We start from the raw sequence: 13,704 nt of genomic DNA, 5'->3' as shown, positions 1-13,704 counted from the left end.
AATAACATGAGAGACAGGAAGAGTCCGGAATTAGTTTTTCTCTCACAGAGACTATAAAAACATCAAAGAGGGACAAAGGAGAGAGGAGGAGTGGGCAGAACATCAATAACAGGGAAAACAGAAATGGAAAAACTTGAATTCTTAAGAGAAATAATCCTCTGGAGTGTAGCAGAGAGCCAAGTGGAAGCATCCTCAGCCCTGAATTGACCCCCTCGTAGCTATTCATACTGGGCCACCAATCTGTCCCCACTAAGGGTCCAGCTGGAAATGAAGATACCCTGGGCCTTTGGAAACCCTGCCCAGGTATCCTCCTCTCCCATCCTCTGAGGATAATGACCATAATGGAGATCATGGGGCTGTGTTGACAGGAGGGGGAGACTTGCTGTCTTACCAAGTCAGCTCTATAAGGAGGCAATCTGAAGACCAAGCTGAGACCAAAAGGAAGCACACATTCTTTTCAACATTAACAAATCCACAAAAGAGCTCACTTGCCTAATTTCAGCTTTTTGGGAGCGAGCCACGGCTCATTATTAACTTCCTTTCTTCTCTTTTGCCTTCTCCCTCTCTTCTCTCTTCGCTTCTCTCCCCTCTCTTCTCTCTTCTCTTTTCTCTCCTCTTGCTCTCTCTCAGTTTCTCTCTCTCACACACATACATACATGCAACGTTCACACACACACATGTTCAAGCTCACACAAAATTCTCAGAGGGCATCATCTTCAATTTTCCTTGACCTATTTTCCTTCAGCCCCATTTAACTTCTCAAATCTATCTACTTTTAAGGGGATCAGGATTAAATATCAATACGCATAGCTAACACATAGACATTAAATTGTCTCTCTAAGATTATGTGTTCCCTTCATAAAAGATTCCTTGCTTTAAAATATACTTTTTTTCTTTTTTTTAGCTTCAACAAATAAAGTGAGCCAAAAAATCACGAACTGTAATTAAATTTTCTTGACCAATTGTGGGTGCCAGGCGGCAGCTCAAAGGACAATTTCCACTCCAGTCAGAGCTTGACATGTGACATGTCACGGGGATAACAAGCAACAATTTTTTAAGGGTTCAAAGCCATCTATGATGTTCAAAAGCATCAGATTTAAAATTCATAAGGTCTAAATGTTTATGGCCAAGACATCGTAGCTCTGTCATATTAAATTTTCTGAAAATGTGGCCATTTACCAGACTTCTGTTCTCACTTTCTTCATCTTTGATATAAAGAGCTTAAACAACATGATGCTGTATGTCTTCTGGCACATTCTCATTATCCATAAGGACGTTATTCTGTCCCCAATCCTCTAGTAACTGTGCACGGAATTTTCCCTAGTTATTATTCCACTGCTCGTTTTCATGTGGATTTCGTTTTCCTAAACTTTGAGAAGAAGACTTGGTACTAGCAGCTTGTCCAACTTCACAGAGCTCCATCTTTTGTGGTTCCCATGTTGTGTTTAGACATAAGGTACCTTGCCTTCTGAGATGTCCTCACCCGGTCCCCTCCCCTCCTTGTGTCCCACCCTCTCTTTTCTCCATCTCTCTTACACCCCTTCTGCTAACCTCGCTCCCACCCAGTGGCCCATCCTTGGTGTGGGCTGGGTCCTGGCAGGAAGCCACACGTGCTCAGGCCTGAGAGCTCCAGGGAGCCGCACTCCAGTGCATTCACTTTACTTCCTGGCCAACACCTGCTGGCCAGAGGGGGCTTCTCCTGTTCTCAGATTGACACTCACACCAATGGCCCCTTTGGTTCCCCCACTTTCTCTCACATGGAAGCCCATAGCACACCGCTTTGTGGTCATTGGTGGCTTGTCCACAGCCACCTATATTTTGAGATTCCTGGGGATACTTTGTTGCCTAATTTTGCTAACGTTGCCCGTGGGCTTTTGGTTTTGCTCTCTCATTGCCCTTCCTCTTTTTGTGAGCAATTGAAAAGTTTGAGAAACTGTGCTGTTACCACCACCACAGTTTTCCCAGAGTTCTCAAAAACACGTGTTTTAATTTGCTGTTTTGTATTACAGATAGCATCTTCACATTAGTTGTTCCTTCAATATCCTAATGGTACAAACGCGTAAAATGTAAAAATGAGGCAGTCATTGACTTTTTCAAGATAAATGAGTCCTGATTTTCACAGCCCAGATGGTCTTCGTTGTAGAATTAAGCTGCCCCTCAAATAAGGTATTGTAACCTATGTCAGCTTCCCACTTTCAGCATTCACCTTCTTTTCACACAATGTAAGAAAGGACAGGAAGGAGATTCATGTGACTTTCCTGAGTTCTTCACTCGGCAATCAGTCCTTACCATCTCTTATCACGCTACCTCCAACCACGTGGCTGGTCAGTTCCCAGGAGACCTCTTGTCTCTGCACAGACTCCGCCAAAGGACTGGATGAAGGGCAAGATGTACCTGTCTTCACTGTTCTGGCCCTCTTTTCCCCACCACATCACGCACAAGGCTTTACTGAAGAACTGAACTAACAAGGGATTACAGAACAGGAGGGACAAAGATCTGTATCTTTCTGTATCCTAGTGAAGTCTTTTCTATTGGTCCAAAAGAAAAGAGCATCAAGAAAGTAAGAACTTCACAAAGAGCCTTCATGGATACTCTCAGTTCCTAACTTAGCTGTTCTGTACCTTTTTGCAAAAGTGCCTTCTTCTAGTTTCCACTCTCATGTGAATTTCCACCAACTTTCTAGAAAACCTCATGCTCTACCCATAGTGCTCAGTCTTTCCAGTTCTGCACTTCCTCAGTGCTCAAATATTTATGTTAGCATACATTCGGAGGGTTCCAGCAGAACAGAGATCAAGTCTCCATTCAGTCTTTGGGTGGCAGAGGTACCCCAGGCCCCATTCCCTTTGAGGTCTCTTCACCAGGGTAAGCTGCAGCTTTGTTTCTCTGTTCCTCTCATTGCCCAAGGAGTAAGTAAGTCAATAAAACAGACCAAACACACACACACACACACACATATATATATACACACACACTTTTTCCAAAAACAAATATTAATTCTCAAGACAGAGTCAAGTTTAAATCCAGCAGAAAGAAGATGAACATTGTTCTACCGTGCTATGATTTGCAGTGCCACCTCTGTCACAGTGGATTTTCCTCTTCACTTTACTATGCCAAGGATTTGAGGTTGCCTTGATCCCTTCCCCACCATACGTGCGCGCGCGCACACACACACACACACACACTTTTAGACCTGCTGGTGCTGGAAACAGCCCATCACCAAGAGAGAGAACTCACAATGGTCATTTCCTTAGCTGACCAAAGACGCTGCCAAAAGAGAAATTACTCTTTTTAAGAATGCAATCATGTTCTCAGACAAGGGCCAACTTCCTTCCCAGTCTAGGGGAGAAGGGAAGAGTAGAAGCCACTCTCATTCTTCTAGTTATATTTAGCAACGTCGTAGTACCTTATCGTCCTTTCTCGTGCTTGGTACTCATGGTACAAGACAACATGAAAAGACTTTTTCTCTCCTATATTGGAGAAACGCCAGGTTCTCCCCAGCCACTGGAATCAAAGGATCCTTGTGAGAGAATCAGCCTGCCCACAACAAGCTGCCTGCTGGACTCAGCTTTGTCCTCTTCTATCACAAAGTTAGCTTGGGAGCCTAGCCCCTTCCTCTCATCACCAGATGCCAGGGGCCCCCATCAGTTCCACTCATACCTCTTCATGCAACGAGATGTTGTGATGACACTGTATTTCTTCTAAAGACCCAAGCAGTTCTCTTTTCCAGGGTTCTCTGTGCAAGAAGATGGCTGCAGCCACAGCACCTTGTGAAGTGCAGAGTACACAGAAAGTCCTGTTTGAAAGAAGCTTTCTTTTAGGGGCAGTGTGAAACACTAGGAAGAGATTGGTCTCTGGAATCAACGAAATCTGAGTTTAAATCCTGGCTTTGCCAATTACACGTTGTATAACGTGGGACTTGGGCTCATTGAGCCTCATTAGAGAACACTGGAAAACAAGGGTAACAATACGGATGCCAAAAGATATGGGTCATAAATGACTTTGCATCTTAAAGGACTCCAATCTGTTCACATAGTAGTGGCACAGATATGAGCCTGCCTCGCAAGACTTGGTTGCAAGAAATGTCATTGATTTTTCAAAATCAATAAATCTGATCCCAAGTCCCCACTCAGGGGCTGAGAAATTCAGTCTCAGGTTCTACCGTGAGTAACATTTGGAATGAGCTAAATCTTCAGTTGCTATAATAGAAAGTTAATAAATAATGTCCAAAGTTAATGAGAACTAGCCTATAGTGCTATTTATTTAAAATAATATAGTATATGGAAATATGGGTATAAATAACAGAAGAAATAAGAAGAAAAGTGGTTCTTTTAGGAAGAAAAGTGTCATGGTGCAGAGAACAGTTTTTTATTGTTATAAATTATGTGTATCATATTAATAAAATTAACTATAAAAGAGACATCCATGTACTAATTTCCATTTCTTTTGTATCTATTATCTGGACTCAGAGTCAAAAAATCCTAATAGTTTGAAAGCCCCTAAAGTTCTCTTTGTTTCTTTTGCAGTTAGGCAAACATACAGAAACATATAAGGCCATGACATATAAAGACTGTCCATGATTTCCCTGCACCAAAATATTTTCTTAAGTGTCTCTTGAACATAGTCACACCCTTGTCCAAATTCGACCATGAATTCATTCTGGGTCATCAGACAAGTTGCTTCCCTTCTATGAGCCTTAGTGTCCTTATCGATAACGCTAGACCATTTTAAAGAATTCCTTCCAAAATCGGACATTATTTCTGTCCTTATAATTGGCTATCAGATGGAGATTGACTGATTGCTGAAGCCCCTTTCAGATTAAAAGTGCTGACGGCTGAGACGGAGATTCAGCTCAGAATGGAGTTTGTGTTTGCGTCTCCTTCACAGCAGCTGCGCAGCTTTGGGACAGTTCCATGGCCTTCCGTTCTCATCCCTGTGATACAAAGAGGTTCCTATTTTAGGACCTGGTGACGTCCTCTCCTGCCTCTCTCTGGATCTCAAGAAAAGACTCTAAAGAGAGACACATCATGGGCACCACGGGATCTGCAGACGCTCGTAAAACCTAAACTGAGTCACTAACACGGAACAACCGTGGACAGAAAGAAACAGCTTGAGGCTGGCTGTTTTAGGATTTTTTAAGAAAAACCAAGAACCACATCTAAGGCTGCATTTGATACTGATGTTTCTTTATTGATATCATATTGGGGAACTTGAAAACCTCCAGAATTTACAGTGTAAATACTAAAATTCACTATTTTAAATAATTCAAAGGAGAAAGAGCTTAGTTTTAATTTACACAGAATTACACATTTTCAAGGGTTAGTTCTTCTGAATTCAAAAATTACAGACAAGATTTATGGAGGGGATGGCTTACTTTAAGGCAGTCTCAAATATTTTTCAAAAATTGTGAGACCATTGTATTTTTTTAAAAAAAATATGTTTCTGTTTAAAATCTTGTAAATCTTGTTTTTCAACCAGGTTTCCTTAGAAGACAAATATTTTGTTGCCATAGTAAATCTCATCCTCAAGAAATCCTTCCATTTTCAGGTTTGCTCCCGGCTCCCAGCTCTGCAGCAGTAAACCATCCACATAGAGAAGGCGGAGACGGATTTGGACATCCGGGCATCTCTCCCTCTCACCAGGCGTGGCTCAGGATTCCTCCCTACGGCATCTTCTCCAGTGACTGCACAGCTTCTCAGTAACTCCAGACGTGGTGCATCCCTGGCTTGTTTTAAAAGAAGATGCCACCGATTTTCATCATTGCCATTAAACTCAATTTTCCCCTAAACCTCTCTCTTCTCGTTAGGCTTGACTCCACCCCCGGGGGCCTCTCACACAGTCTGTCTCTGCTTGGCAATGACATCCTTAGCTTTTTTTAAAACGGCTTTTTCTTTGCTTGTTTTTAAGGCCTTTAGCTCCCGTGTTTTCACCATTATAGAGTTTATCCGTAAATTCCTCTGCATTTCTGTAGCATCCTGGCATTTGTTCTCTGTTGTACTTGCTCTGGACAGAAAAAAAAGACTTTCCCCTCCCAGTGCCTCAGTTAGCGCAGCCACATATAGGCACGAGGCTCCTTCCTTCAGGACATTGCCAGAGTTTCCTTTTGAGACCCTGAGTCCTTCGTGTTTCTAGTCTTTCTTTTCCAAGCTGGGAAATAGTAATAATTCACTCTAGTCAATTCAACAAACCTCCCTTGACTGGCAAACATGTCCCAAGCAATGTTCTAGAGGCTGGAGGTATAACGTGAGCACGAGAGACCAAGAAGCTAGCACTCTAGGGAGAGAGAAACAACCCATAAGGTCATGTAATATCGAGGAGAGAAACAGCTATGGAGCAAAATAAAACCCCCAAGCGGATGTAAAGTGGTGGGGGTGCTACTTCAGAGAGGGGGCTGAGAGACGATCTCTGTGAGGAGGGGGTGTTCGAACAAAGCCCTGAGTGAGACGAAAAATTCCAACTAAGAAATGTGAGGAAAATAGAATATGGAATTCAGCAGACTTGGGTTCCTTTAACCGAGGCTGCAATTTTCCTTTAGGGTAAAGAGAAACTTACTAAAATTCTTCATTTTGTTTTTCAAGAGTTACTTCCACAGACTAGTGTTACCCCTTCTTTTAAATTTAACAAAATACTACCTATACTCCAATGAATATTGAGTGCCTGTTCTCACAGGGGCCAAGCACTGTACACCCTTCTCCGTCAGAGAAAGAATCAAAGAACAGTCGATCTGGAAGGGAGTCTTAGTAGTCCCTGCTGGGAACGGTGTCTTGGTTATCTATGAGCAAGTAACAAAACCACTGAATACTGAATGGATTACAACAATTTAATATCGCTCACAATTCTATGGGTTGAACGACTCAGCTGGGCATTTCTGCTACACTCACTTGGGATCTTTCACCTGGTTGCCATCATATAACAGATGGGCCTGGCATCCATTGAAGGTCTGTGGGGCTGGAACATCCAAGATGGAGTCATCCCTCACACGTCCAGTATCTCAGAGGTCCTCCCTGAGGCCTCACTCTCCTCGTGGGCCCTCATCCTCCAGGGCCCTTTCATGTGACCTCTCTCTCCTGTAAGACAATCAGACGAGTTACATACAGACTGGCTTCCAAGACCACAGACAGAAGCTGCCAGGCCTTCCTAAGGCTTAGGCAGCATCACTTCTCCCACACTCTCTTGGTTAAAGGGAGACGCAGGGCCAGTCTGCGTCACTCCTGGAGGACACTGCACAAGGAAGGGCGTTAAAGTAGAGGCAGAGTTCCCTGGGGGCCATCTTTGGAGACAAGCTGCCATGTACAACAATCTTACATGACTTGCCCAAGTCATGCATTTAGTCAGTGGCAGAACCAGAATTCAAGCAACCTGAGTTTTTTTGCCCTGTTTTTGTTTTTAACCCAAGCTGAGCCAAAATCTCTTTTGGAGCCCAAAGTAATAATTACATGAAGCTCAATGACACAAAATGCCATTAACTCATTGCATGCCCCAGCTGACCCCCCCTCCTCTCCAAGCTAGAGCTCTCCCGTGACAAGCTGTACATGTTCGTCAATTGTGGTTTATACATTCGTGTCCAGAAGCACTGATTCAGCAGGGTTGATAGCTCAGAGATAACTTTTGGACACTGTCACTAATATTTCAAAGATGCTGTTAAGATGTATTATCCAAAACTTGGAGGTAAGGCAAAACGGAGGAATCTTGTCCTTTCAATGTCGTACTGGGTCGTGGATTAATAGGCCTGCCAAAAGATTACCCAATTACCTAGGAGAACATACCTGTACTTGAGTTTGTGTCTAGTAATTAGAGTCTGTGAAGTTTAACAACTTATAGATTTCTGCCCTGGAGAAACATTAATGATTTCTGTCTGGTGCATAAAATAACTCCTAAGATTTTGGCTTTATTTTCCCTGTAGGGTATTGACACAGATCCTCAAATCCTCCTTGAACCAGCTTTCCCATCTTACTGGCTTCCTCATTAATTAGTTGAAGAAATCTTTCACACAAGCTCATTGTATATTTCTCTGAGAGTTAGGTTGTCAACCTTCTAAAATTATACTTTGACACTACAAAGGCTGCAGTGGAACTTCCTGGGGGCAAGAAACTCGGGGCAGCCGTGGCTGAACAGGCCCTGGGACACCATCTTTGTCTGTGCAGCGCTGGTTAACTTAGCCCACAGAACTGAATATCTTATTTGGCAGTAAGATTTTGCCAGAATTATTCATGGGAGCTTTACTTCACGGTGCTCAGGGCTCATTTTCAGGAAGGAAAATGCTAAGCACTAAGTTCCAACAGGATTTTACGATTGAGAAGGATAGCAGGGTGGGCAAAAGGGAAGAGTCAGCCAGCAGAACTTTCTGGAAAAAGACCACCATCTCTGCTAATTCAATACTGGAGTCTTTGGCTTTTGATGAAGAAATTAACAATCTCTACGCATCCGTATCACAGCACATGTAAGCATTTCTACAGAAAAGGCTCACCTAGACCCGGGGCATGCTCTTCTGGGGTTCTGATCAGGGGCTGTTTCAGGTTCTCAGAAAGTTTAGGGGATCCCGCACTCTGTCCTCACCGTGTTACTGAGTCTTCCTCTCCTCCTTTTCCTCACGTAGAGTAAGCAAAATCTAGTGCCACAAATGCAGAAGAACAAGAAATGTGAAATCTTCCTTTACCTGAGCTTAATTTCTATTTTGAGTCCCCATTGTGCTGGCAAGCGGAAATGTAATCGGTTCAATTCAGAGCCAGTTCTGGCCCTACCACTATGGGTGCAGGTGCAGGTGCAGTCCAAAAGGATGTGAGACTGCTGGGGCATTGTGCTGCCTGGTACCCAACATGATCTGTCTGCTCTGGCATCTGTTGGGCTGAAGGTAATTGTTCCGACTGCATCTCTGACTTTGTGTTTCTGGTCCACCCCAGTTCTGACTATCACTCAGCTGAATCCTGGGGTCTTTGTATCCTACAGCAGATATAGTTCAGTTCCCACACCTTTCCAGGGACTCTGAAGCTAGATGCCTCCAGCCCTCTCTGTCCAGATGCTCCAGACAGCCATTTCTACTCTAGGGCTCTCTTAGTTTAAGAAAAATTATCCTCAACTTAAAAATAAGACAAAAACATGGTTGGTGTTCTTTCAAACTAATTGTGGAGCAGCATTGAGCAAGCCCTCTCACGGGTCATCTGATGCTCCAGGGCAGCGATCTCAACTGTTTTTATGATTCCCCCACCCCACAAGAAGAAGATTATATTACACTTCAGTTTAATTTTAATTAACTAATTGATTAATTGATCATCAATTGGTTGATTAATTGATTTAATTTACCCCTAATGAGAGAAAGTAAATAGTCAGGAATATGATTTTTCTGGTAGGGTTGAGCTTTGGAAGGCCACAGATCACTCTAATAACTAAGATTTTTTTCACTTATCAAGAACCAATTTTCATCTTCCCAGATACAATATCACCCCTCTACTGAGAATTCATAGTCTACAGGAGGGCAACTTTGACTCACTACTTACTGTTAATTAAGGCCCAGCCTCTTCTAACAAAAAATTGGTAAATTGCACATTGTCTTTATCCAGTAAACTTGCAAATTATTTCTATCCAATAGAACAGATAATCCCAAAATATATGGTTATGTTGCTCTATAAGAATACATTATTCAGTTATAGATCACTTTCTTATATGTTCCTTTGAACTAGCTTTACTATCCAGCTGGTTCACTCATTAATGAGTTAAATTAATTTTGTCACATACTCAATATATATTTCTATTTCAGCTCTGTAAAAATTATACTTTGACATTTGCCATTTTGAGGAACTAGAAACTATCCTATCACAGGAAAGATAGCATAGGTCACCTCTGCTCTCGGAGCCCTCCTCAATCTCACCAGGACTCAGCCGGGGTGGGGGCAGGGCATGGGGCCCCTTTGAGGGGAATCCTATGAACATCTAACTCTCGTTAGCCCTTCTCTGACATTCTTCTCCATCTCCATCCTTGATAATCTTTATCTTTTCTTGGACGGTTTGGGATATAGAGGGTAATTAATTTTACTGGAAAAACTAATTCTTCCAAGAGTCCCTAAGGGCTTAGCTCACAAACCCAGGTTCTGAAAAATTAAAACAAGCTTTTGAACCTTGCAAGCCAAGAAATTTACTGTTTCGTTTTCTCTTTCTGCTTGTAATAACCTGTATCCAAGGTAAGATGCTTTGAGGTCTAGTTCAAAGAGGAAAGGACTAGAGGCTAAAAAGGAATTGCCAGGGAGAAAACAACTCAATAAATATAAAGATGTATTATAAATAAATATTAAGATTTTATCTTTACAGGTAAAATCAGTCTACACATTGTTTAACTCTAAAAGTCATTGCTGCCTGACTTGCTCGAGGTCATTTATAGATTGTTAAAGAGACTCCAGGAAGGAAAGTTGACAGAGGGGTAAATCTTGGGAGGCCCAGAACTGTCACCATCTGATGCAGTAAATCAGAGCATCAGTTTCTCTGGTAACATTTTCTTTTTATAACGTATGTTAGCCAAACGAGACCACTAGAAGTAGAGAAGACACTTTCTCTCTCAAAGCTTGCTCTGTTGTCCCTTTGAGATTATTCACCCGGAATAGGTGGGCAATATAAAAAATTGTCAAATATTTCTACTTCTTCCTTTACCACTCAGACAATAAAGTCTAGGTAGCCAATCTGTGACATCCTCAAAGCTTATTTTTGCTAATCACAGCATGTCTTCCTTTCCTCCTTGCCTTTTCTATTTTGTCACCTCCCTGCAATACCCTCAGCTCGTCTCCATCCTTCTCTGTACCAATTTACTCTCATAAAAATATCTGGAATTATTTATACCTCAATGAGACTCCAATTCAATGTGTTACCTTTTCCAGTATTTTAAGTCCTGTCTCCAACTGTAATGCTTTTGTAGCCAGTGCAGAGTATTTCAAGCCTCAGTGATTGGGTGAGGGTGTTAAGACAGGAGATGGTGGCTAGAAAAGAGCCCACTCTATGGTCTACACGATAATATGGTCAACAGGAAGTAATAAAGGAAAAGAAGGATGACAAATCCCCCAAGATATGCTAATGTTTGCCAAATCACTATTCTTGGCCAGCACTTTCAACTCTCACTTGGAGTTCTAATAGAAATGCAAGTTCTGGCAGTTCTTCTGGCACAATGAAAGAAAAGCATTACCAATATGGAGGAAGCAGTGAGCTCTTTTGGTATGTGTGTATTAATGAGCCCTTCTATTACTATGTACAACCATCTCTGTCCCTCTGTTATAAGCAGAAGGGAAACCATGAAGATCTTCACAAAAATACAAGTACAATCAGAGTATCAAAATTAAATGGACAGTTTATAAAGATAAATTCATAGGTTGAAAAGTGTTTTTAAAGTAAAAAGAAAGACTGACTTTCAGTTCCAGATGTGACAGAAATATAGGCATTAGACTTATCCTCAGGGGGAAACAATGCAGAGCAATTGTTTTTGAACTTTAGACACCAGACAGCTTGGAAGAGTTGAAACGCATGAGGTAAGTTCACATTCTCTATAGCTTTCAATTTGGAGGCACTTTGGAGGTAGCTGTGATTTGTGGGGCAGAGTACCAAAGAGGAGGGAGCTGACAAGAGAAGGAGCCCCAGATATCTGTAGGAGTCATCTTAAGTCTTTGGCTGAATACTAAACTGCAGAATTTCAAGCAAGGCTCTATGTATTCTGGCAGAAAACAGCTACTGGAAGGAAGTGGTGGCTGGAGCTGGATTGTGATCCTGGGTTGGACAGTGCTGGGAAATGTGGGAGCTCTGACCAGCCAGGGTGGAAAAATCTTGCAAATCACCCTGAATGTTCAGTTGAGATCTGGGAAAAGCAATGCTTCAGGAGAAAGGCTACCATAATCTTAGATTAAGAACTACACTAGACCTATCCTAACAAAAGTTAAAATAAAGCTTGACAAGATCACACTGATGTGCCAGTAAATTAACTGCCTGTCAGATGGAAAGGCATTATTCTTCAGAAGAGAACAAAAAAATCAAGGGTCTCAACAATGTAGCATCCACAATGTTCAGGATACAATAAAAATTACCGGACATGCAAAGACGTATATGTGAGCCATAATCAAAAAAAGAAAGTAGTCAATAAAAACAGACTCAGAGATGACCCAGATGTTGAAATTACCATACAAAGACTTTGAAAGAGTTATTATAAACATGTTCATTGAAGGAAAAGATGAACATAATGGTCAAACTGATGGGGATGTTCAGCAGAGAAAAAGAAACTATAAAATAATTTAAGGAAAATTTCAGAACTTCAAAATACAATATCTGAAATGAAAATTTTATTGTGTAAACTTAACAAAAGATTATATGCTGAAACCAAAAATATCAATGAACTCAAAGACAGGTCAAGAGCAACTAAAAAAAGCCAAAAGAACAGAGATGAATTTTGGAAAATCAAAAAGAAAAAAGTAAGATTCCCAGTGTTGATGAAACAATGTCAAGTGGTCTAATATATGTATGATAGGAGATCCAGAATGAGAGGAGAAAAACATGGGGGCAAAAATAATTTTGAAGAAATGACTAAAGTTTTTCCAGATTCAATGAAAAATACCAACTGACAGACCCAAGAAGCTTAACAAATCCTAACCATATCATATTCAAGTTGTTGGAAACTAAAGATGAAGAGAAAATCTTAAAAGCAACCAGAAAATAAAGACATGTTTGCTAAAGAGGGACAATGACAAGGATGAGAGCAGACATCTCATCAGAAGCAGTACAAACCAGAAGACAGTGATGAGATATCTCTAAGGTGCTGGGGATGGGGAGAGACCATTAACCTAGAAATCTATATTCAATGAAAATATCCTTCAAAAACAATGGAAAAAATAATGATAAAACAAAAGCCAAGAGAATTTTTCCCCAGCAGAAAGAATGTAAGCAAAAGCTCTTTGGCTGAAGGGAAAGATATCAGATAGAAACACAGATCTAAATGAAAGAATGTAGAGTGCCAGAAAGTATATATATGCACGTAAATAGAAAGTATTTTCCTCATTTCTTTTTTTAAAGATAATTTACTATTCAACACAGAAATAATTACAACGTACTGTGGGGTTTATAAAAATGAGGAGGTAAAATAAAAGACAACAATAATCCTCAGGATGGAAGATGTAGCTAAAAATATGTTATATTAAGTGTTTTACATTATACGTAAAGAAGTATAATATTAATTCAAGGAAGACTACGATAATATAAGGACGCATATTGTAATCCCTATGGCAATCACGAAAATAGCCAAAAAACAATGGATGAATTAAGATGGAATGATTTTTGTAAATACTTGATTAATCAAAAAAGCAGCAAGGGAAGAATGAAAAGAGGAACAAAGAACAAACGAGGCAAATAAAAAGCAAACAGGAGAGTGGAAGACTTAAGTGCAACCGTATTGAGAATTTCTGCAATTGTGAGTGGACTGGAGACTACAGTTAAAAGGTAAAGATTGTCAAACTAGCCAAGTAAAACTGCACATATGTTACTTCCAAAAAATAAACTTTAAGTATAGACACAGGTTAAAAAATAAAAGATTGGAGAAGTTATACCATGCAAACAGTAATCGTAAGAAGGTTGGAGTGGTACATTAATATCATAAGAAGTCGAATTCATGATAAGGAGTATTACCAGAAATAATGGTAGGCATTTCATAATGATGCAATAAACGCCGTATTAAGTAGACTTAGCAATGCTA

This window comes from Equus caballus, chromosome 23 (assembly GCF_041296265.1).
Source record: "Equus caballus isolate H_3958 breed thoroughbred chromosome 23, TB-T2T, whole genome shotgun sequence".
NCBI lineage: Eukaryota > Metazoa > Chordata > Mammalia > Perissodactyla > Equidae > Equus > Equus caballus.
The sequence above is the reverse complement of the archived record's forward strand: the minus strand, read 5'-3'. Positions refer to the sequence as shown.